The 26,473-nt window shown below is 35.7% G+C and overlaps 1 protein-coding gene across 3 annotated transcripts in view; it reads right to left on the bottom strand.

Annotated features, from left to right (window-relative positions):
* Window positions 1-26,473, bottom strand: part of ADGRB3 (adhesion G protein-coupled receptor B3) — a 923,661-nt gene that overhangs the window by 412,521 nt on the left and 484,667 nt on the right. The gene's annotated exons all lie outside the window — the stretch shown is intronic.

Raw genomic sequence — 26,473 nt, 5'->3', positions numbered from 1 at the left:
GCCACATTTCAACTTAGTCATATGAAATCAACATAAGCATTAAAATTAATTTTTAAATAAAAGCCCAAGACACAAGAATGTTAAGATGAACTGGAATTTAAGAATACCTCCAAAAACCAAGTTTGTTTTGAGTCAGTGTCCTTTTTTTTAATCTTTAAGGGAAAGAAAATAGAGACAGTAGGATGAATAAAAAATATTTCCAAGTAAAATTGTAATATATGCTTGTAATTATTTGTAAAAGTGTATTTGCATACATAAGATACAATTTAGAAAATATATACATATATGTATATATAGGTACATGCATATATTCAAATTATGTCTATGGATATGCCAGGTCCTTCTAGTGCAGAATATGCTGCAAAAATTACCCTGAGAGATAGAACTGTTGGATTCAGGCTAGTATAGTCCTAACAACTTTAGCATCACCAAGGCAGACACAATGGCATTTGAGAAAGACAGTTTGATAATAAAAAACGAGTTTCTTTGCAAACAACTACTTGAAAAAAAACAACTTGATGGGAGTTTGTGGGAATGTGTGTATATATATTTGTATTTATGTTAATCCTGTCCACAGAAGAAAGACAATTCTATTTTCCCTTACATTATCATTGTGTTTTGAAAACTCAGTATATTAGTTCTGTTTTGAAAAATTGGACTATCCGTGGGGAACGACTAGGGCAGAATATAATTTAGATTGTCAGATGTGGTCACCACATTGGAAGTTTTTACTTAATTGTTTTGCTTTGTCATGAGGAAAGGTTCAGTCTGGAGGGGATTTTTTTTTTACCATGGCTACAATATAAAGACAAAAGGCATCAATAAAACATATTAATAAAGGGAAGATCAAACCATCTGATTCACTAGGTGAACCCATCACAGCATGTGAATTAACATCTGATAGTCCTTTACAAAGACCCTATCTCAGTTCAGCTGCTCACAATAACCTTTTTAAACAGGCAGTAGTCATTCTGATCATTTTTATGGATGACAAAAATGAGGCATAGAAAGGAATTGATGAAGTTGAAGACTTAGCTACTTTGTAAATCCTATAAGATGGTTGCTGTGATACTTTTGTTTACCCATTTTGATATTTTTTTATAGCTAAAGGATTTATATAAAGCAGTCTTATTTCCTGTAAAATCCAACACTGAAATGCCATGGCAACTGTTAGTTTCAAGGAAAATTCAGGTTTCTTTGAAGAAAATGACAGGCTTGCCAAAATTAATATATCAAAGGATAATAGATTTATAAATGGAAAGGACCTTAGAGGTTATTTGGTTCAAACTCTTCATTTTATAGATGAAGAAACTAAAATGAAGTTGTTGTTTTTTTTTTTTCACTAAATCATACAGGTAGCAAATGGCAAAGTCAAAACTTGAACCCAGGTCATTCTCCTAGATCAAAAGCTCTTTATAGATCATTTGATGATGTCAGGAAAATAATTCAGGCCAATTATGCTAATGATCACTTGAACATTGTGTTTTCTAATCAATTTCCAGTTAAGCTAATGCAGTTCACTTAGTTTTCACATGGGTCCATACTGTGAGCCCCATTAAGATTTTCTTGCAAGTGTCCCAGAGAGGGGTTAAATGGAAAGACAGTGGGGGAAAGCTATAAAAGCTAACACAACAGAAAAATTAAAGTAAAATCCATTAGGCATCTCAGAAGTACATTTCATTTTAAAGGAAATTGTAATTTAAATCAAGAGAAGAGGAAAATTAAGATGTTAACAATATTAGCTCTATAAATGTATTACTTGACAACTGGCTCTTAGTTCCAAATTAAATTGGTTATGTATTATAGCATAACATTAGTGAAACTGTACTTAAAGGTTTTTCAGGCTTTCCATCATTTACCTCTATTATTTGGGGTTTATAGCATAGGATACATATTTCCCCCGACCTGCAATTTGGCATAAAGAGATAGTGTTAGGTAATAAGCAAGCATTTGCCATCAGAGGAACTGATTTTGGATACAAAGTTTGTGCCTTACTACCTATGTGACTCTGGGCAAATCTTTGCCTGTTTCCTCATTGACAAAATGAGAGAACTGGACTGGAGGACATCTAAGGTCACTTCTATCTTTAGATGTTGGGACATATAAAAGCCCAAAAGATTTTTAATGAAAAGATAACCGTAGATATCTCAGACTAATAGATAATAGACACAAATTGCTGTGCTTGGATATTTAAAAAAAAGGCGTTTAGATCTAAGGCTTATTATTAGAATGGAAGCTATTTGAGGTCAGTGCATTGTTTTTGCTTTTTAATAGTATTTCCAGCATTTAGCACATAGTATTATCTTATTAAATGTTTGGCAATGGATATTTCATTATTAAAATAACAAAAATTTTACTTAAGTCAGAGAATAGTAAAAATTCTTCAATTCCACTGGAGACAGAAAAGATGCTTCAGGGTTCTGCCATCTCAGTTCCATACTAGCTGCCAAACTCATCAGACTTTACTTAGTGTTTGGAAATAATCCATTCTTCCTGGAAATCCCATGACCCTAGCTTCAATTTTCCTAGTGGCTTTAAGAGAACTTATTTCTACTCTTTACTATGCATATTGTCTACAGGGAATGAAGGGTAGATGAAAGTCACCTATTTTTACCCCATTATTTAAAAAGCAAGGCAAAAGTTGCTGTTCCCTGAAGTGTGAAGTATTCTCCATCTTTTTGCACTCATCAGCCAAAGGAATGTAATGAACTTAGAAAAGGGAGGGTGTACTTTCTGAACTATGTTGCTTTAACTGAAATCAATTCCACTTTCACACTGTTTTTGTGAAACTGTGGCCTGTAATGTTTGTAGCAACACAAATTAATCTCAAACATTCACCCCGTTGAAAACTAGGCATGTAGTCAACAAATGCTTAAATTATGATCTGTGTACAAAGACCTTATTTTGCTATGAATTCTGAATTAGGAAAAAATATAAAAAATGAATAAGGAAATTATTTTTTCAAATGCAATAATAATTACTTCATATAACCATTATGGGAGATAAAGTCATTTAATCTCCCTGGGCCTCAATTTCCTCAGATATAAACTAGACTGACTAGATTCTGATGTCCCTTCCAACTCTTGATCCTCAGTTATAATCTACACTTTGAACTCTATCCCTGGAAACATTAAGGGCTCTAAAAGGCAACGTTTGCCCAGATCCATGTCTACACCTCACTTCATGGTCACCTCAGTACCATTCTGCAACATACCAACTCTTGTCTTTCTATCTCTCTTTCATGCATTTTTATCACCCCATTAGACTTTAAGCTCCCTCAGGCTAGTGATAATTTTCTAATTGTATTCCCGGTGCTTGACACCTAGTAAGCACTTAATAAGTATTCACTCTATCTATCTATCTATCTATCTATCTATCTATCTATCTATCTATCTATCTATCTATCAATCCATCATTTGTCTACCTATGATCTTATTTCAAGGACCTTAGCAAACTTCCAAAGTCTCAAAGAGACACTATCAAATATTTAAAATAAAGCCTAAAGAAAGAGAAGCACTATTGACTAGAATGACAAATTAAAGTCAGGTAAATATTACACTATGATCATACGGCCATAGATTTAGAATTAGAAGGGGTCTTAGAAGTCACATAGAACAACCTTCTAATTTTACATAATGAGGAAACTGAGACCTAGAGGTATGAAGTGAGTTCTCCAAAGTCACAGAAGTAATAAGTAGCAGATGTTGGATTTGAACTTAGGTATGTTTAACTTCATAGGGCCTTGAACATAGTAGGTATTCAATAAGTTTATAGATTTTCTATATTTTTTAGACAAAATAATGTGTTCAATATTTCATCCTTTAAAAAAAATTCAATGTGGTCCTAAGGATTAATGATCATTGAAATACTACCCTGCAAATGATCAAGATGCCTTCAGTCTTCCAAGGATAATGTGACTAGTGATGGTTTGCATAAAAGAAGTGTCATAAAAGTCATCATCAAGGATGATGTGTGCCTGGAAAAGGAAATTAATGGATCAGGTAGCAAGAATGAGGGGCAAAATATAGACAGTTTGAGTTCTGGGTGGGTACTTGTGACATCTCAAGAGTCATAGGGGAAGACCTTCAGTGTCCTGGGTAATGCCTCTATGGAAGATTTATAAAAAGATATGAACCAAAATCACAGAGGATAGGAAGTCATGGAAGAAGTATGATCTGTACTTGTGGAGGCAATACCTACCACAGTGTGGCATCACAGTAAAACTTTAGTGTAGGCTGCTATTAATTGTGCATTATAAAATATTAGTTAAAAACAGCACATGATGAATAAAAAATATCTGGATAAAAGGCTGGAAAATGATTCTGAATTCAATTTGAAATGCTTAAAGAGAAAAATTATATACTAACAGACAGTAATTCCCCTCCACCTTTTCTATAGCAAAAAACTCTGCATTGGGCTTAAGTGGTTTTTAGGGAAACAGGAAATATCTAAATTAGCTGAATTCCAAAGATAGAGCATCTGATGAATTAAAATAGATGCTTTATGCTGCATCAAGAAGTAAATATGTGGCATTTACAGATGGTGGAACATAAGGGTAAAGAGCTTTGTACACTCCACATTAAATCACTGGACTATGGCAATAATTGGTGCATTAAAACCAATCGCTGCAGTTTGGGTGATAGGGCATCTTTTCTCCAACTTCTCATAGAAAATTACAGTGTTTGGAAGAAGCCTCAAAGGGTACTGTGTCCCTGAACAAATAAGCACATTTTCACAGCTATGAGAATTATTGTGGATACACTGTTTCATGTTTTCATTACAACACTAGATCTAAATTTTCTGCAATAAAAGCAGGTGACTCATCATGGATAGACCTTGGGGAAAACTAGCCACAGTTTCATTTTGCAATTTCAGTCCTTTCCCATTGAATCTGGATTGGCAATATAAGGAGGCATCAATTTTATTCAAACTCTCACAGCATCTCAGATTGAACTTCCCTCCCCTATGTTGTGTGTATATGTATGTGTATATATATATACATATATATATATGTATGTTTTTGTGAGAGAAAAAGACACAAGGGAAACAAAGAGACAGATAGAGACAGAGACACACAAGAGAATGAGACAGAGAGACAGAAACAGAACTAAAGGCAGAGAGACAAAGATGCACAGTAGAGACACAGAGAGAGAGAGAGAGACACACATACACACACACACGGAGAGAGAACACAAAGAGAGATAGAGAGACAAGATCAGAGATAGGTAGAGAGAGGCACGCACAGACATCAGAAACAAGAAAACCCCATGACTTAACAACAACAAGAAAGAGATATATATAGAGAAACAATTTTATTAGCCTGGTCTATAGTTGGGCCTCCTACCTGGTAATCACTGACATATTATCCTAAATATTAAGATAAAACAATTCCTTCTTGTCCTTTTTTGGGCAGATACCATATGGTTTTAACATAGTCCCTATAAAACTCCTTAAGTACATGGGATCATGCTGCTTTGTATCCCATCTAGGACAGTGAACTGTACACAGAAACTGTTTAGAAAATATGTTGTGTTATTGTAACAGAGGTTAACAGTCAATTAAGTGGATGAAATAGTGCTGAAAATAGGGCTAACATGACACTATTATAAGAGTGCAGAGGGAACTGGTGATGTATTTTACCAAATCATGATAAAGTACCTGACTTTCATTTGTCATTCTAGTCAACAATGCTTCTCTTTCCTTAGGCTTTAGTTTAAATATGTAATCTTTTTTTAATACATCCAAATGTCCAAGAGGCAGGAATTACATTTAAAATAAAGAGAGCTTATCCTTCTGTACTTATATTTGCCACCAAGGGAGTTCAGAGATGAGGCCTCTTCATTCTACTAAATCTTGCTTTTTTTCTTTTGATAGAAATTGCTAGAGGAAAGGGATTGTGTTTTTTGATTATTTAGTTATATAAGGTTATCTGAGATAAAAATCTGTTGCCACAACAGATTAGGGGCATCAACACACCACTGTGACATATACTGCATTTCCATATCTATCAAGATTACAGAGTACTGTTCACTGCCTGCAAGTTATTCACACAAGTGCCTTAGATTGTTCCAAGCATTGTGTGGCATACATGCAAAGACTTTCTTGAAACAGAAGTAGGCAGTGTGGTATAATGGAAGGAGAGCTGGCCTTAGAGTCAGGAAGATATGTTTTAAAGCATTTAGGAGACCTGAACTCAGAAAGGTTTGAATTCAAATTCAGCTTCAGACACTTAACTAGCTACATCACTTTAGGCAATTGACATAAACTCCACTTCAGTTTTTTCATTTGTAAAATGGGGATAATAGTGAGGATTATTATAATAATGGGGATTATATTGAGAGGATAACATGAGATGATATTTGTAAAGCACCTTGGCACCTTTAAAAATCTATGTAAATGCTACATAGTAGCTATTGTCTTGACTGTGACATATGTGACCACACAAGTCAATGAACTGTGTCTTCCTGTAACTCTCTAGGACTATAAGTTGCAAAGCAGATGCTGACCCACTTTGGAAAAGGGAGTTACCTGACTTTCTTATCAGGGAATCTCTATCTCATGGGTTATTAACTTATGATCTGTAAAACTTTTTAAAAATTTTGATCACTTATTTCATTCAATAAAACTTGTCTTTTGTGGTAATTCTGGGGATTTTATCTTATGCATTTAAAAATATTATTTTGGAAAAGTCTCCCATAGGCTTCACCAGATTGCCAATAAGATTCATGAAACATCAAAAAAAATTTAAGGACCCCTACTGTACAAAAATTAAATCATAAGACTGGTTGAAAAATAAAGAAAAATTGAAACAAAAGTAGTTAAGACCAAATAGAGTCAAAGATTATGAAACCTTATTAGAAATTCTATCTCCTTAAAACCAAAAAATAAAAACCTTCTTCATATTGATGCTTCTAATGGCTTAATAATTTACATCATGTTTCATGTCATTATATTATTGTTCTTTAGTCATTTTGATCACATCTGACTCTTTGTGACCCCATTTGGTGTTTTCTTGGCAGACAGTATTTACCATTTCCTTTTCTAGTTCATTTTATATATGAGAAAATTGAAGCAAACAGGGCTTGCCCAGGGTCACATAGCTAGCAAGTGCCTGAGGTTAGATTTGAACTCAGGAAAATGGGTCTTCCTGACTCCTCATCTGGCACTCTATTGATTACAGCACCTAGCTGCTTTACTATTATACTTTTACAGCAAATAGGCATACTCAAAGAGTGCCCTGGAAGCAATAGCTTCATCTAATAGCTCTCTACTGGATACTGCTGGACCTTGATTCAGGAAAGCCTCATTTCAAGTTTTGTCTTAAATACTTATTAGCCTATGAAGCTCAAAGTAAGTCACTTAACATCTCTCAAACTCCTTTTCCTTGTCTCTAAAATGATAATAGTACCTAATTCAAAAGGTTGTTGTGAGGATTAAATGAGATAATATATGGAAAAACTTTGCAAAATGTAAAGTACTATATAAATGCCAACTATTCTAATTGTTATTATTATTTTTGTTGTACTTTGGGAACCTTAAAGCAACATATAAATATTACCTACAGTTATGATATAAAACAGTTTTGCAAATCTTAAATCACCACATAAATGCTTGCTGCTATTAAATATCAAACAATATGACAAAAAAAGAAAAAAAATGACTTCAGTTAAAGAAAATAAGAACAGTGCCTTGCATCTAAAAAAGGCATTCCAGGAAACCAAACCAATGGGATTCCACAGACCAAAGTGGCCAATCCCAGATGTGCACATTAAACACCTACTTTTGTTTATTGTCCCAATTATATAATCTGTATGCTATATAGTAGGCAAAAGAGTGTATAAGATTAGAGGATCACAGATTGAGAATAAGTCAGAATCTCACATTTTATAGTGGAAGAAATTGAGGTCAAGGCAGAGTAAATGTTTTATTCAAGGTCCCCCATGAACCAATAAAATCTTCTGTATTTCAATCAATTCCCAGATTTACTTTCCTCCATTACAACTTCTGATAGAACACAGTCACTTTCCCACAAGGTTTCCATCATTTCTGCATCATCAACCAGTGCCTTTTTGTTAGTGTGAATCAGGTCCAGAATAATAGTTTCCCCTCATTAGTTCCTTAGCCTTTTGAAGGACAAAATTGCCATTAAAGCAAGCCAAGAATTTATTAGCTGCCCTGCTTCTGGCAAAGAGAATGCTCACTTTGTTTTATTTGGGAATTGCTAGAGATAGAAAAAGTGATATCCAGATGCTTTTCCCACCATCCTATTGTCAAAAGTGTGGCAAAAATACCAATATCACTCACAATGACAACAATATTAATGACAACTTTTATGATTTACAAATATTATTTCACTTAATCCTCACAATCCTACTATGCTATCACTGTCTCCATTTTACAGATGAGAAAACTAAGGTCTCCATGAGTTAAGTAACTTTCTTAATGTGATTCAGACAGTAAGTATCTGAAACTGGATTTGAACTGGGGTCTTCCTGATTCTCCATACAGGGTTCTATTTACTGTGCTTAAAACAACAACAAGTTACATTTATGTTATGCTTTATGTTTGGCCACATATTTTTTATTATCTCACTTGATCCTAACAATAAACCTCCGAAGTCTGTAAATTAAATATTATTATCCTCATTTTAAAGATAAAGAAATGGGTGCTCAGAGAGTCAACTGGGTGACAGTGAATATAATACTAGACCTAGAGTAAGAAAGACCAAAATTTTAATTTTTTAAATCCAGTCTCAGACATTTACTAGCTGTGGGACTCTAGGCAAGCCATTTAATCTCTACCTGTCACAGTTTCCTCATCTTTAAAATGGGAATAATAATAGCGCCTACTTCCCAGTGTTGCTGTGAGGATCAAATGAGATAAAGTTTGTAAAACACATTGCAAACCTTAAAATGCCTTATAAATACCAGCCATTATTCAATGACTTATCTATGGTCACACAGGGAGAAAGTATCAAAGGTCCATACCCTGGGTCCTCTTTAGTAAGTCTAACATACAACCTACTCACTATTCTATACTAGGTCTTTCAAGACTCTGATAAGGCATCACTACATTGGAAGGGCAATTCTTAACCACTCCTTTCCACACAACATAGCAACAAGACAGAGAGGGACTAAGAGCAGAGAGAAGGATATGTTGATGGGAAGTTTTTCACATCACCTTCCTCAGAAAATGTTTTAGCCCTTAAGAGGAGTGCTAGGAGCATTACTAAGAGTTATAAAGAAATGGAAATAACAATGGTCCTTTCCCTGGTACATGCAGGTTCTCCTAGATGAAAGTAACACAAAAGAAGAAGATGTGAAATAATTTGATATGCTGTGACTGGAGTTTATAGTCAAACTAGGTAAACAGTCAGGTAAGTAATCGCATGTCATTGAAAGGGTTCTAGTTCAAAATGTTACATATATATATATACATATATATATGTATATATATATATATATATATGTATATATTTGCCTTTTGGAGGGCAGTTGGGGTTAAGTAACTTGCCCAAGGTTACACCGCTAGTTTTGTGTGTGTGGGGGGGGTGGGGGGGGTGTTAAGTGTCTGAGGTCAGAACCGAACTTGGGTCCTCCTGACTCCAGGACCAGTGCTTTACTCACTCCGCCACCTAGCTGCCCCAAGATGTTATATTTTAATGACACATTACGGTTAGCATGGATTTAAATAATCTGAGAGTTTGGAGAATACCCAATTGGTGTCAGAGAATGAAAAGTTGTACATTATTTGCAACTCATCAAAATTTTTTCTTCTTTCAGGGAGTCAGTCAATTTCTAGACCTAAATGAACCACCATCCAGAGTTTCCTCAGAGCCTGGGTAGGCATTTTGGATGCTGTTGGGGCCTTTCCAGCTTACTTTCTCTATAAACAGGTGACCAGGCTTCTTCCTCTCCTCCTCCTTATCCCCACTGATATCCTTATATCCATAATCTTGCTAACAAAAACAACTCTTAACTAAACATCATGTTCTGGTCAAGGTCAATTTGTTCAAATACCTTTTTCTTCTTCATATTTTTGAGTATGTCAAATTTCAAAAAGCGAATTTCATTTAAATGCTTTAGCTTCTTTACTTATTCTGATTTCCTTTGCATCTTTTCTTTGATTTGCTTACTCATTGGACATTGACAGAATGAAGTCAGGATTTTTAAGCAGCTCACACTAATTTCTCTTTATTTTTTACAAAAGAGTGTGATTTTTAAAAAAGTAAATTTGTAAATGCCTTGTCTTTTTTAAATGCCCTGATATTTCTGCCTAAATACCTCATGATTCTACCTCTACTATGAATTAATGATAAAATGTCCCAAGGAAACCACATTTACACAGCATTTTATAATGCTACATTAGATTATTGTATCTCTCCATGAAAATTTCCCTGTCTCACAAAGATTGGGTCTAGCAAAGACTTAAAAAAAAATCTTCCCTGCTGTCCCCTATTAGCAAATTCAATTTCAAAAAAATAGATATATACATTATGTATAGAATATCCATTCTCTATATAATATAAATATAAAATATTTATGAATATAAAAAATATATACTCTATAAATCATTTACATATTTTATGTAGTAAAGTAAGAAAAGAACCAATCTCTGACTATAGTAGGTGCTCAATAAATGTTTTGTTTTAATTCAACTATTAACTATTAAACACCCTTTGTAGGGAAGAAGATTGTCAAGATGAAGTGAAATTCTATTTTGTAGGTGACTTCTAGAAAAGGCTGCTTCTATATTCCAGCTGCACATCATTCAAGCTCCTCCCCAGATTAGAACTTTCGAGACAGTTTTAATATTAGGGTAAGGAATTTCTATTTAAGAGGAATGGGACAGGAAAGAAGAAAACAATGGACCAGTTTTGTAAATGTAGATGGGTTGGAGAGGATTATGGGTATTTAAAGCTTACCCTTTTGTTTAAGCGGCCTCTGGTGCCACCAGATATTGAACCAACAACTATTAATCTTACACAGTAAGCAAGGTAATATGTTCTTTAGTTGTCTACTTAAAATTGTATTGCATATACTTATTGCATAATTCAGTGAGTATTTAAGAATTATACTCTTCATGCTTGGAACTACGATACTATAATTAAGAACCAGGAGATGATTTCGGGATGTTCATGGAAGTTTACAAGGATGAAACTCTTAATATCTTCCCTCTGTGGATTATCCCCAATTTATTCTGTATATGTGTTGTTAGTACACAGTTATTTGTATGTTGTCTCCTCCATTATGTTGTGATTTCCTCGAAAGCCAGGATTGTTAAATTTTGTTTTGTTTTCCTTCCTTTATAACCCCAGCACTTAGCACAGTGACTGTCATATAGTGGGTGCTTAATAAATTCTTGTTAACTGATGTAGGGACATGTACTTTTCTAGGGTAAAACAGAGCTCTAGTTGATAGTCAAATATATATTTTTTTGGCCTTTTGGAGGGCAGTTGGGGTTAATTAACTTGCCCAAGGTTACATGGCTAGATTTTGTGTGTCTGCATGTGTCTGTGTGTGTGTGTTAAGTGTCTGAGGCCGAATCTGAACCCAGATCCTCCTGACTACGGGCCAGCGCTTTTACTCACTGTGCCACCTAGCCACCCCCAGTCAAATATATCTTGGAACCCAATAAAATTAATGGTTTGGAGATGGATCATAGAATTAGAGTTAGAAGAGTTTAGTAGAGGTTATCTAATTGAGCTCTTTCGATTTATAGATGTACAAACTGAGACCCAAAGAGGTTACTATGATTGTCCAAAGTCAAATAGGCAGTAAATAGTAGAGCAAGGATTTGGACCTAGAACCTTGGACTCCAAATCCAGCCTTCTCTTTGAGAAAACATAGAAAAATATGGACTGTCCAAAAATAATAACATTTTGAAATCTGTGTATAAGTCCCATCAGCTTGTGGAAATCATCCAATACCAAGATGCTTTCAAGAGAAGCATCAATAAAATACAGGAGCAAAATCTTTACTAACAAAATACTAAAAACAGCTGTTTCATTGAGTCTTTTCTATCTTTTTGTGACCTCATTTGAGGTTTTCCTGGCAAAGATATTGAGGTGGTTTATCATTCTCTAGCCCATTTTATAAATGAGGAACCAAGGCAAACAAGGTTGAATGACTTGCCCAGAGCCACACAGCTAGTAAGTGTTTGTAATGTAATGCCAAGGAAAGGCAACTTCCCAAGGTTCAAAATACCAGCATAGGTGCTCTCCATTTTATTCAGTGACAAACCAAGAACAGAGAAGATCAAAACATGACATCATTCAAAATACAGCATTTACTAAGCATGATTAAATAATCTCCAAGTACTACCCCACCCCAGGACCTTCCAATCATTCAATCAATTACAAAGTCCCTGTTCTAAATACTACTCCACCCCTAGGCTGTACCTTCATTTAGTCCACCACAAAGCCCCTCTTCTCAAATGGAGATTAATTTCCAAACATAAGTAAAGTACCTTCATTTGTTCAACCATAGAACACAAAAAGGTCAAAAGTTCCCCACCCCTGGATCACAATTGAATCTACCCCAGAGTTACATCAAGTTTAAGCACAGCACTTAATACCCAAATGGAGGTCTTTTCTTCATCTTGACATGAGGCAAGTTCTCAGCAATCTTAGTTCCTGGGGAAACAAGGCTTAGCAAGGTCACAAGATACATTGCCAGTCCCTTCATTAATTCATCCTTTGTCTGTAGAACAGTCCTAGAACCCATGAAAACATTAGCAAAACCCTCTCCCAGGATTTCTGTAAACATACAACAAGAAAATCCTTCTTCAGGGCTTCTGAACCAACAGAAAGGTTCCCAGACCCCTGCAACAACAGCACTGTCCTTCACCAGTGGACAGTATTCACTCTGTCTGCAGGACAGTCTCCAGACTCCTGCAACAACAGCACTGCCCTTCACCAGTGGACAGCATTCACTCTCTGTCTGCAGGACAATCTCTATGAACCAACAGAAAGGTTCCCAGACCCCTGCAACAACAGCACTGTCCTTCACCAGTGGACAGTATTCACTCTCTGTCTGCAGGACAGTCTCAGGGCTTCTTAACCAACAGCCAGGTTCCAGGACTTCTTCAACAGGACTGTCTTTCACCAGTGGACAAATCTGGCAAAACAACATCAAAACAGACCGACAAAGTACCAGCAAAACAGCCATGTCTCCTCAGTCCTTGGCAGCTCCGGGGGCAGGTCTCAAAAGTCCAGGGCAATTCAAAGTGGCCCCCAGCAATCCTTCTCAGTCTCTCTCTCTGCCTCCACGAGGTGCTGCTTCCAAAAAGTTCTTCTGCCTCTCTCTTGTCTCTCCAAATCTATGTCACTAGCTCCTCCCAGTTCAGGACTCTCTTTTCACATCAACAAGTCCATCCCACAGGTAGGATTAACAAACTCTGGGTTTTAACACAATCAGTTTGAAAACCAAGCCAATACAGGGGGATCTTTAATTGCCATTACTATCAGTGTTTGACCTGAACTCAGGTCTTCCTGACTCGAGGCCTGGTGGTTCTTTTCACTGCTCCACTTAGCTGCCCTAGTGTTAGGAAGACTAGAATTCAAATCCTGTTTGAGATACTTACTAGCTGTGTGATCCTTGGCAATGACTTAATTTCTCTCAGTGTCACTTTCCTCATATTTAATAATAGCACCTTCCTCTCAGGAGTTTTGTGAGGATCAAATGAAATAATACTGGTAAAAATACTTTGCAAGCCTAAAAGTGCTATATTAAATGTGAGCTTTAGTAGTAGTAGCAGCAGCAGAACTGCCCAACATTTGCATAGCATTTTATCAATTTCGAAGTGCTTTGATACTTTATCGCATTAATGATTCTTGACAAAAGAATTGTAGCGTAAATTCTAAAAGGTTATAGTGACAATGTAAAAATACTGCATTTTTTTTTGGTGGGGGTGCAGTCTAGATCTGTGACTTCAGTCAGGTATGGAACTCTTGATTGTTGAAATGCCCTTCACCTCCAGAAGATCAACAACTTATTTTAACTTAAGATCTTAGAGTTTTTAGAGGTGCTGAGACTTTCTCTGAGTCACAAAGCTAGTATTTGTCAATTATAAGACTTGAACTTACGTTTTCCTAAAAGGCTGAAACTCTACCCACTTTGAAACACTTCCATTAAAAATAATTTTTATTTATGTATATATAATATAATAATATATTAATTTTAATTTCTTCTTAGAATATTGTTAGCGCCAGCATCTTGGTCTTTGCTTAGCTGGAAACAAAAGGATTCTAGCCCAAAGATCTTTTAATACTTTATATTTTCAAAATGCCCCCAAAGTCCTATCTCTGGAATATGTGTACCTTCTATATAATAAAGACTTTTAGAATAAACTAAAAGATGCTTGAAGATAACAAGCTTTTAGAACTCATGATAACTAGAAAGAATTTTGAAGGACACACAGTCTTAGGATTATACATTAAGTGCAAAAAGGAATAGAGTATCTGGTCCAAACTCTTCATTTTACATAAGTGGAAACTGATTCCCAGAGAGTTTAAATAGTGTGCCAATGCTCATGTAGTGAGTTAGTAGCAAGACTGGGATAGGATTCCAAGACTCCTCAACCCTTGGTTCAGTGTTCTTTCCATTGTGCCATTATTATGATGTTGTTGTTGTTTTTATTAGATCAAGTTTTTTTCAACTGACAAATATAGATTTTTCTCTCCCTCCCTTTGCTACCCCTCACTGGGGAAAACTAAAAATAAAACCTTTGTAATAAATATTCATAGTCCAGTACACAAATTCCCATAGTGGCTATGTCCAGAAATATATCTCATTCTTCACTAAGCATATCATCTTTGTGTCACAAGATGGGTATGACACTTCATTCTTGTTAAGGGAGTTTGTTTTTGAAGACAGTGAAGAAAACAAGGCAAAGCAGAGTGTGTGACGGTTATAAGAGAAATGATCAGGAATCATTTTGTGGTAAAGCTAGAGTGACAGTAAATGAGAGCATAAATCAAAGCCCAGATGTAAATAGCATTATTCGTAGGAGTATAGATTGTACTCCTAGAGCATAGGAGCAAAACAAGAGTTTATAGACTTATAAGGCTGTGACAGAGCTTAAATGGACGTTAGAGATAATCTGAGGACCTCATCAATTGATCATTTTAGAGCTAAGAAAACTGAGGTCCGGTGAAGCTCAATGACTTGCCTAAAATCACACAGGACATTTAGGATTTAAAGCCAGGCCTCTGGCTCCATATCCATTTTGCTTTCCAGTGTATGAAGGGGGAAAATCTTCAAGAAGGTCCAGGAAGTAAAAGAAATGATGATGATGATGATGTGTTGGTGGCAGCAATGTTGATGGTAATGATAACAACAGAATACTAAAATTATTACTATGTGTAGGCACAGTACTAAGTACTTTACAAATATTATTTAACTTGATCTTCACAGCAACCCTGGGTGGTAGGTGTTATTATTATCATATTATTAATATTATTATATGTAATATTGATATTATAATAATATTGCAATTTTACAGTTGAGGAAACTGAGACAAACAGAGCTTAAGTGACTTGCTCAGTGTCACATAGATAGGAAATGTCTGAATCTGGATTTGAACTCAAATCTTCATGAGTCTAGGCCTGGTGCTCCATCTACTACTCCACCCAATTGATCAATCTTTTTTAAGCATTGACAAACAGAACAAAGTCTTTACCTCGATGTTATCAAATCTGTACCTGCAATTTTGGAGTATTATAAGTATATCATCAATTAATAATTTTAATGTAGAATTGAATCTAACTATGGAAACTACACACATTTTATGGTGTTGCAAGAATAAATGAAATCATTCCATTTATAACAATTTGTGAAATATAACCTGAATTCCAGGTGGTTTGGCTGAAAAAAAAATCCCTTCAAAACTGGACAATCAAAATGACAGTGACATAATATTTAATAGTTTTTTCCCACCTCAGTGTGATTACAACACTTTTTGATGGTTAGAGTTGCCTAAAATAGTGTAGTTGCATTGAGTTTAGGGTCTGAACTATGGTCATACTTTTTATGAAAACCTCTCATATAGTATTCTTTTTTGGTCTCTAAACTGAAAACACCTAACATGTTTTTAATGGAAACTAAAATAATTGAACACCAAAGATAAAATATTTGGAAAACAAACATTCAAAACACAGACTAAATTAGCACAATTGAAGTTTTTATATGCTTATGGAAATGGCTCATGAAATTTAACAAAGCAGATTTAAATATTGTGTTCTTTATGGGAACATAAGTTACAGAATTAAAGAAGCAGTAGCTCTTTCTTACATGTTACAAAAGGAAGTATAATTGCCCCCCAAAGCACTAGGAAAATGACAGAAATGGGTAGCTTCTGAGAAAAAAAATTATATTCAGTATTTTTCACTTGAACATCTGCTTGAAATATGACTTGAAAAAGGAGGCAACTGTATATTTTGCCAATAACTGTGTAACTTTGTGGCATAAATTGTTCAAATATCAAAATGTTAATTGATAGTGTAACAACCTGGGAAATTTAAGGATACCATTCAAGTAAATTTTTGTGAAATGTGATGTCAATTTCACAGCTCTTTTCCAGCTTTCATTTGGATTTCCTCTTAATAGCTTAAGTTTACAGAGCAGTTTGTGGAGGGAACCATTCCCATCATTATTTTTGCATGTGTGAGATCTATTTGTCAGCAGGCCAGATCCGGTCAGTGGAGATATGTTCACTATTGGCTATAGGTGTGTCACTTCATGTCTGAGGATTGGGCAGTTCAGAATTCTCAAAGTGGAAATTTCATCAGAGTATTTGGGAAGTGAGACAACACAATGTATGCACAAACTTGCTTCAGCTCTGTCCATGCATTTAAAAAAATGTCCTCAGAGGGTAACATTCTACCTTGTATAATAATTGTGATTCATTTGATTGTGTCACCCCAGTAACCTTAAGGGTATCTTTATGCTGAGACAAATTTTTATTTTCTATAAAAATTCTCATTTCCTTTAATTATTTTTTTTTGGTTAAAAGTTCATGTTAGGATCTGTGATCACTTTTGTGGTCAAGACTAAAAAAAAGAAGCTTGTAGAAAGGGGAAGGAACTCAGTACTGATTTCTTAGGGACAGTCACAGAAAAGAAGAAAAATAATGAAGCGAAACTATTAATTCAGAAAATGAAGAAATGGTTGGGGAAAGAAAGGAAGGAGTTAGTGAAACCACCTCTTATTGGTTATTGCCATAGAGATCAAACAACTATTGCTATAGAGATAGACAGTTTTTGCTGTAGAGAGGTTTAAAATTGGATAGGAACATTTTAAAAATATTTTCACATTCACAAAGATTTCAGGATAAAAAAGAAAAACACTAAATCATTTGAATAATAGACAGAAAGTGCTCTTTTTCAAGTAGCATTGTAAGTAAACAACTCATTGTCTTCAGAAATAAAGAAATAAATAATCCCTAAATCATATCTAATTTTCCTCAGACTTCTAGTATATTTGTATGTGTTGTGTACTTACATTTAGATATAGGTTCATCTTATGTTCTAGAATGATAGACTCAATTAAATAATGAAATTGGCATTGGGAAGTCCTGACTGAAAAGGAATGGAGAAATGGAACTATTTCCCATTTGGCCCTCATGCCCCATTGCTCTCTGCAGCCCACTCATTACTGGGAATAGATAGTAGGGTCTCAGACTAATGAAGAGACCCAAGCTAAGCAAAGATATTTTCTCCCCTCTACCATAGAGCAGAATGTTAATTAAGGGGTCCCCTGCTGAGCTGTATATTGTATATAATAAAAGTAATTAAAAAATATGTAACTCAGTTTCTATGCAGTAGGATATTGGAAAGGTGGTGGGTGGGTGAGGAAATACTCAGACATACACAGAGGATCTTTAAGTATATTTCTCTCAAAAATGCAATGTAGCCATCATTCTGGCTGAAAGGATGATGGGTCATTTATGCAATATGCTGAAAGTTAACACAAAAATCCACTCCATTTTGACTGCTATTTTTAATGCACTTCTTTCAAGCTGTTTTGCTTAGGTTTGTAAAAAGGTATAGTACAGACCATCATTTTCTCTGCCTTTTGCAGCCATCATCTATGCATGGGAAATAAAATTGTGCAGATAAAAGGCTGGTTTGGGGCCATATGACCTGAATTTGAAATTCAGCTTTGACACATACCACCTGTGTGACCTTGGGTAAATTATTCTCTGAATCTCAGTTTCCTCATCTGTCAAATGAAAGGATTGGAATAGGTAGATTCTAAGTTCTCTTCTACATCTAAAGCTGTGGTCCTATGATCTTCAAAATGTAATGTTTCCTTTCCAAATGTGTTTTACATTCCTTCCTTTATACTTCTCTGAAGCAAATGTACAATTACCCTGGTGAATACAGTGAAAAGGAAAAGAAGTAAAGTAAAATATTTATTTCTATTTCTAGGAACAATTTGAGAAAGAATGAAGAACAAATAAATAAATCTGACCCCATACAATAAGCCAGTCATCATTTTTTGAAAAGTAACCAAAAGAAAGCAATGGTTCATTTTCATCATGAACACTTTGAGGTCACCTTAGCAGCTCAAAACTGACAGAACATTTCACCTTTTCAGTAAAAGCAGCTACTGGAGGCCTGAAAAATAGAATTAAAAAGTAAAGCAAAAAAATGTAATAAGGACTTTCTTTCCCTTGATAAAAGGGTTCATTTCCCTCAAGTCATATCAGATATTACACAAGACTGGACTATGTAATAGAAGTAGTTAGGAATAGGAATTGGATATTTAATTTTATTGATAGAAAGAATTCCCCTATGAGGATTGTCTCTCTACCAATGAAGTTTTGCACATTCTTTGTAACATATTCTTAGAGAACTGCTCAGGGCATAAAGAGGTTAATTGACGTCCTTGGTGAGAATGTGTCAAAGGTGAATTTGGAAACTAGGTCTTCCTGGATCTGAGTCCAGTTCTTTGTATACTGAGCTACATTGACTTTCACATGGATGTAGAGTAACAATGGCAAACTACTCATTACCATAAAATAAAACATGTAAATAGAAAATTCCTAAGGTTCAATGGCAAAATTCCACCCCAACTTGAAGCACTGATACAACACAAAATGTTCTACCTCAATTCTGGCTTCAAATATATTAAAGGTAAAAATGAAGTTTATATTTTCAGATTATTCATTTGGGAAATGCCACACAATGTGCAGCCAGGAGAAAAGACTTGCCTATATTTTCTTCTGGAAATTATTTTAAAAATAAGATAAAAAGGAAGTATTTTCCTACTTCCTGTACTTGAAATGGCATTTCTAAAAAGATTTCCTTGGACTAACATCAAGTGTAATTCTGATAATAAATTAATGGAAAGGGGTCTCATTAAAAAGTGCAGAAATGTAACAGGGTTAAAAATAACAAAGGGGACATGCTGCAATAAAAGTATACACACTTTTCACTCTGTAGCAAGTGATCTCCAAAGATCTCTTCTATTAAACAAAGGACAAAGAAGTATAGGTTATTTAAGAATACAAGCTTATAGGAAAATAGGGGAAATGATTGGGATTAGAAGAAAAGGTGTACTGGGAAAAGATATGTATATTTTGTTTATTTCAAATAGAGAGGGAAAAGTTGTAAACAGTATTCACCTACAGAATTATTTCCAGAAAGACCAGAAACATAATAAGATATTGGCTACAAGAGGTATTTGTGTATTTGAGCTCATTTTTACTTAATTTATAAAAAAAATAAAACAAAACAAAAACAAAAACCAAACTTTTGTCCACCTAAATCATGTAACTTTTGTCCACCTAAACTTAATTGCTTTAAGAGTCTAATTGCACTAACGACATTAATGTAAGATCAATGAATATCATATAGAGGCCAAGAAATAATATTTGTAACAATTGTTGCTTTCATTTTGTACATTATTATTCATTAGAAATTATTTTATGATTTAGGATGTTATATTTATACATTATCATTCGTTATGCAAATATAATTACTAACTTCTTTTTCCTCTGGAATTATAAAGATGTTATATGTATAACTTTTCAACTCTGATAACAAAATATGTCTTCTCTTTTAAATGGATAATACCCATATAAGAAAACACAGGAAGCAGTAAGATAAGAGATTAGTGTGATATAATGAGGATCAGAATTATGTAATGTACAAGCATAATCTCAAATTGGAAGGGATGTTGGTATACAAGTCACTTAACCCCTCTGGTACTCAACTTCCTCACCTGCAAAATGAGGTGAGACAACTGAGTACCAGAGGGGTTGTGACTTGTCCAAGGTTGCACAGGTAATAAGTGGCAGGTTCATATTTCTAACTCATTTCCTCTGACTCTTAAGTTATATGCTCTTTATCCTGAAACTTGCATGCCCTCTCTACAAACAAAAAAGTTTTCATTTTGATTGGATGTAGGCTTTTATTGGAACTTCAGCTAAGGAAACTCAGTGTACCAATGTAGATCTGTAACGATTATGCAAATCATAGTCTTAAAGAGTTTCCTGGGGCATTGAGAGGTTAAATGATACTTCCAGGTCCACAAAGGATGTACATGAGACATTGGCTGAGAACCAAGGTGTCTCTGACTCCAAGTACAGTGTGGCAGGAATAAAGTCAACCTCATCATTTGTGCAATGATTGCTAAAGCATTGCCTCCTGTGGGTGAGAGGGTGAAAGATGTACTAATCAGGCATATATAATGGGACCACTCTTGTTCTTCACCTAAATATATACCTCAGTGATTAACAAGCTCCTACCTGGTCATACCCTTCCCATCCCAGGGATTCTGAAACCCTGGCTATTATTATTCAAACCCTATTCTCTTATCCTCATTTCCTTATCCTCATCCCTGGTAACTCTCCCACCTTACAATATTCCCTCATCCCTTCCACTGTGCTCAATAGAATTTTTGCCCTGTAAGTAGCACACTTGAATTCATCTTAAACCTTTCCCTTTCCCACTCCTTCCTTCTTCAGGGTCTCTTTGAGACCTTGATCCCTCCTGATGACAGCCTCCTTGTCTACACCTCCAACATTACTTGTACTTTTCCTCATTTACCCCAACATACTTGTTAAGGTAAGGGAATTGGAATACTCCCCGTTGTCACTTCCATGCTATTTCTCTACCACCACTAACCAACCTCTCTTCTTTTGAGGTTCATTCAATCCATATCCACTCCTTCATCACATTTCTGATAACTGTTCTCTAAGGAATTCTTGGACACTCCTATTTTTCCTCAATGAGTTCAATATTAGACTCAATCTTTCCTTCCAAATACCAGACTTCAAACCATGGGATACATACCAAGAGCTACAAATTTAAACATTTTGATCTCCCAATTCCTTTATGTACTTATTTCACAGGACCTGCTCTTCCATTACATGTCAGTTACACACATACCTGTGTGTGTGAGATCATAACCTGAATCTCACAAATTTAGCCCAAAATGCTCTACATCCATTTTTATGAACTCTGAAATTTCTTTATCTGATCATAATCTGTTGTTAATCCACTTCTCCCTCTCCCTTACAACCACTGACTGTTCTTCATCTTCACTGTGACCAGAAATCCCTCAGTCTTTCCCCAGGCCATCACTCCTGCACTGGCTATACTTTCCTTCCTTCCCTATCTTGACCCCTTGGTGAGCCAGTTCAACTCTCCTTTATGCTATTTTCTCAATTCCCTTGCTCCCTTATCTAATCAAAGATCTCACCTTGCTAAATATCAGCCTTGGATTACTCCCACTATTGCCCTGGGTCCTTCTTGGGTGCTGCTAAACAAAGCTGTAGAAAATCACAAAACCATACAGACTTGATCCACTACAAATTTATATTACAGCTTTTAAAACTTATTGTCCCCTCTGTCATCATGAGCTTTCATTTATCTTTTATTTTTCTCCCTGTTTACTGGTGACTTCCCTATTGTTACAAATATGCCTATGTTTTATCATCCTCAAAAAAACCTTCCTGTTTTATCCATCTGTCTCTACTAGTTTTGTCTCATATTGCCTTTCTCTTTGGTGGTTAAACCCATAGAGATGTTCTTCTATTATTGATTCCTCCATTTTCTTTTCTTGTACTCCCTTTTTGATTCTCTACAGCCTGACTTCCAACCTTATCATTAAGGCAAAACTTTTCTCTCTACAACTATTAATGATCTCTTCATTGAAAAATCTAAAGGTCTTTTCCAATTCTCACCTTTCTTGATTTCTGTATAGCCTTTGACACTATCAGTCTTGATAGTGACTCGACTCTTTTCCTTGGTACTCTCTTCTCTAGATTTTTGACATTAATGTATCCTGGTTCTTCTACTTCATTTTCAACTACTCTTAGTCTCCTTTTCTGAATCTTCATCAAGGTAATTCCTAGTGGATATCCACTCAGGGCTCAGTCCTGTACTCTTATCTATTCTCCCTCTATATTATTTCACTTGGTGATCTCATCAGCATATATGGATTCAAATACCATCTCTATGTTAGCAATTCTCAGATCTACCCATACAACCCTATCCTCTCTGCTGACTTCCCGAATTGCGTCTTCAACTGTTTATTAGACATCTTGTACTGGATGTCCTATAGACATCTTAAATTTAAGAATCCTAAGTTTAATTCATTAATCTTTCCCCCCCAATTCCCCCTCTTTTGAACTTCCCTATTCCCCTAGAACTATCATACTCCCAGTCATCCAGTCTTGTAGTTCATCCTTTGTTTTCGAAGAACACCAATAACACCACAGGGTAATATTTTGACTTGTGGATGAACTAGATTTTAAGTGAGGCAGAATTAAAAAAAAACAACAAAAACAGTCAGCCTCTCTCTTATTTCCAGAGTTATCAAAGTCCAATGGCAAGATAAAAGTCAAGATGACTGATAATGGCCCAGGATATGGTGGGCAACTTGGCAACTCTGATTTCTGACCAAGCTTTAAGTGCTCCACAGCACCTGCTTCAGCCACTGTCATGGCTGTTGAACCAAACTGTTCTCATCGGCCTATTCTGCTGGGGAACTCTTCACATGGCTGGGGAAATATTCTCCTAACTTACTGACAGGTTTAAAGGCTGTTGTTATTCTCCACCTGGTTTGGCCCATCTGTCAAGTTATTTTTACGGGGTGTGGCTTCTGGGAGACATAGGTGAAAGGTGGGTAGCAGACAGACACCAAAGGTGGAGAAGTAGCCTAGAAAAGGGCTTTGCAAGCCCTCACACCACGTTCCTCCCCAAACGCCAAAGATCACAATCCACGTGTCATCCTTGACTCCTTCCTTTCTCACACTACATACCCAGTCTGTCACCAAGGTTGGCTGATTTTATCCTACACCAACCACTCTGAGGCAGGTCCTCATCACTTCAAACTGGATTTATTGAAATAAAATGCCCCGTTGTTTCAATTTTCTTTCCATTGTATGTATCTTCTACTTAGTTGCCAAAATGATCTTCCTAAATCATAGGTTTAACTATTTCTACCTCCCTTTCTAAAGCATTCAATAAACTTTAGTGGTTCACTATTACCTCAAGGGTTAAACATAAAAGTCTCTGTTTGGCATTCAAATCTTTTCATAACTATAATAACATCTTTTATCTTTCTAGTAGTCCTGTACCTTACTCCCCATATATACTCTGTTACTCACACAAGACACTGAGTCTCCAGACTCCATGTATTTTCACTGACTGTTTCCTATACCTAGAATTTTTTCCCTTCTCATTTCTTCTTCCTGGATCTCCTAGAATGCTTCAAGTTCCAGTTAAAATTTCAACTTCTACAAGAAATCTCTGCTGTTTGTCCTTAATGCTAATTCTTGTCCTCTGTTGATTATCTCTTATTTATGCTCTATATATCTTATTTGTTATGCATAATTGTTTTCATATTGCTTCTTCCAATAGATATATTGTCTCTCCCAAAAGACTCCTTAAGAGTAGGTAGTGTTTTGCCTTTCTTTATGTCACCAGCACTTAACACAGTGCCTGGAACATAGTAACCACCTAATAAATATTTATTGATTGACCTTCCCTGCAGCATCAAGCTTTAGAGAATTATAGCCAAGACCTTCTCTGGAACCCATCATTCCCCCTATCTTCTGAAACTTGTGGGGAAAGAAGGGTTGTTCACCATGCCATGGCATTGTAGATTGGATATTTTGAATGATGGGTTTCTCATCTGATGATATAACTATATCCAAGTGGGGCAGACTGTCTTCACATGTCTTGACCAGGAGAACTGTGGTACATATTTCACAAAATCAATTACTGTACTGGCCAGAGTAGAAACCCAAGGTCTTTCTTCAAAGTTACGTAGGATTTTCTCTGTCTAGACATGCCTTGATTTTTTTTATAGGTCTCCCAAGTAGCAATGTGCCAAAGTCTCTGTCCTTAGGAGTGAGATTTGTGCCTCCTTTATTTCCTCAGGGGGGTGTCTCAGGGTATTTGCCCATATTAGACAGCATGTTCTGAACTCTTAGATTCCCCAGAATTCTACTCTCCTTCCTCTTTTGTTTGGACATAGTGCTGGGTCCAGAGTCAAGAAGATTCATCTTCCTGAGTTCCAATTTGGCCTCCGGGACCCTGGCCAAGTCATTTACCCCTGTTTGCCTCAGGGTGCTTATTTGGAAAATGAGTTGGAGAAGAAAATGGAAAACCACCCCAGTTTCTATGAAGAGAATCCCAAATGGGGTCAAATCAGAAATGACTAAAATGATTTAACAATAATGAACAAATATTTCCCCCAGGTGCTATCTCAGCGTATTTGCCCACATTAGAAAATCTATGATTCTCTAAATTCTACCCTCTTTTCTCTTACCGCTCCAACTGAATTTTCCATAAGGGCTAAAATTCAATTATATATAACTAAGGTCAGACAACATTGGTTTCTATCTCAACTCTGCCTGTAACTAGCTTTGTGACATTTAGAAAGTTGTTTCTCTTCTCTTGGTCTTGGTTTCCTCATCTGTAAAGTAAGGGAGGTAGACTACATGACCATTAACTTCCTTTCCAAATCTAAAATCCTGCAACTTAAAGCTAAAGTGGATTAAAAGTGAAAAAGTAGAAACCACTTCATTTGCTTTCAAAGCAGTTTGCTAGGATGTTGCATTGAAAGCCCTGATTTTATGAAGGTGTTTTAGTGAATACTTCTTGTTTGGTCTGTCATCCAAGGTTCTGGATAGTGAAGTGGTCACAGGATGGTATATATGGCATCCAATGACAGGATCCTAAATTCTACCAAAGATATTAAAAAACAACAGGATTAAATTTCAGTAAGATAGATTTTATGTTGGACCTCAGTGAAAATAATCTGTGTTTTATAAAACAGAAATATTACAATATGGCTAGAAAAGAGAAAGAAAGGCCTGGGCAGTAAGTTGTCTTTTGATTCCAATAATATATCTATGAGAACCTTGAGGAGCAGTATGCTGCACTGAATCAGACTTTGAGTCACCAAGACTGGGGCACTAGTTATGCAAGAAAGTCATTTCCTTATTTGTAAAGAGAAGGGGCATCATTAGATAGCTTGTAAAGTCATTTTCAGTTCTAAATTTATGATTCTGATCCTGTGAAATATTCCAGACTGCTATTAAAATACCAGGACCTGGCTAAAGCTAGAATCTTAGGAAATGCAATTAAATGCTTCTTTCTTTAGAGAAACAAAAAAAAATGATCACCTCCCAACAAACCCTGAAAACATAAAAATGAAGAGTGAAACAAAATGTCATATGTTTTACAGTGACTGAGGAAAGTGATTTTATGTTTTAAAGTTACTGGGGAAAATTTTATTGAACAAGAAACTAGGAACACATTAGCAACAAAGGGATTGGGACTTTTTATGGCTTTTTTTCCCAAGCAAAAAAAAGACCCATCATTTGCTCCACCTGTCTAGCAAGGGTTGTAGAAAGTCAGAAGGCAGAGGCATGACCTGACACTTACAAAGTCTAGCTGATTGAGCAGATGTCAGATCGTGCAAATAAACAAAAAGATGTTATCTTGTATTTCTCAGACCTGGTGTCAACTGTCTACAAGAATCTTTTCTTTTTAAGGATAGATTTTATATCAAGAAAGTAATAGTGTAACGCAAAAAAGTAAGCAGTCCTGAAAATAGGAAATAAGTATGAGAAGAGGCAATTGCCATTATTTCTTAAATTACATCATCAGATTGCCTTCATTGCAAGTCAGTTACTTAAAAGAAGAACATGGTGTCCCACTAAGGAAATTATTAGATTTGACCACCAAGGGTAAGGAAGCAACAGCCCAAATTCTGATGAGATGGCACTACAGTGGGTAAAAAGAGAGATATAGAAATTGCATTATTAGAATAGGGATAAATTCAATTTCAGTTTCAAGAAATATCAAGTGTAAATGTTCATTCTGAAATTCCTAGTATTTCACATAAGCATATTCTTGCACCCCAAAGCAAGTGACATTTAGTTCGGGGGGATAGGAGGGGGAAAGAGGGAGAGAGACAGAGAGAGAGAGACAGAGAGAGAGAGAGAG

This window comes from Petaurus breviceps, unplaced genomic scaffold (genome assembly GCF_028583685.1).
Source record: "Petaurus breviceps papuanus isolate PSGF00001 unplaced genomic scaffold, PetGlider_PUasm1.0 90822, whole genome shotgun sequence".
NCBI classification, from domain to species: Eukaryota; Metazoa; Chordata; class Mammalia; order Diprotodontia; family Petauridae; genus Petaurus; species Petaurus breviceps.
The sequence above is the reverse complement of the archived record's forward strand: the minus strand, read 5'-3'. Positions and strand labels throughout refer to the sequence as shown.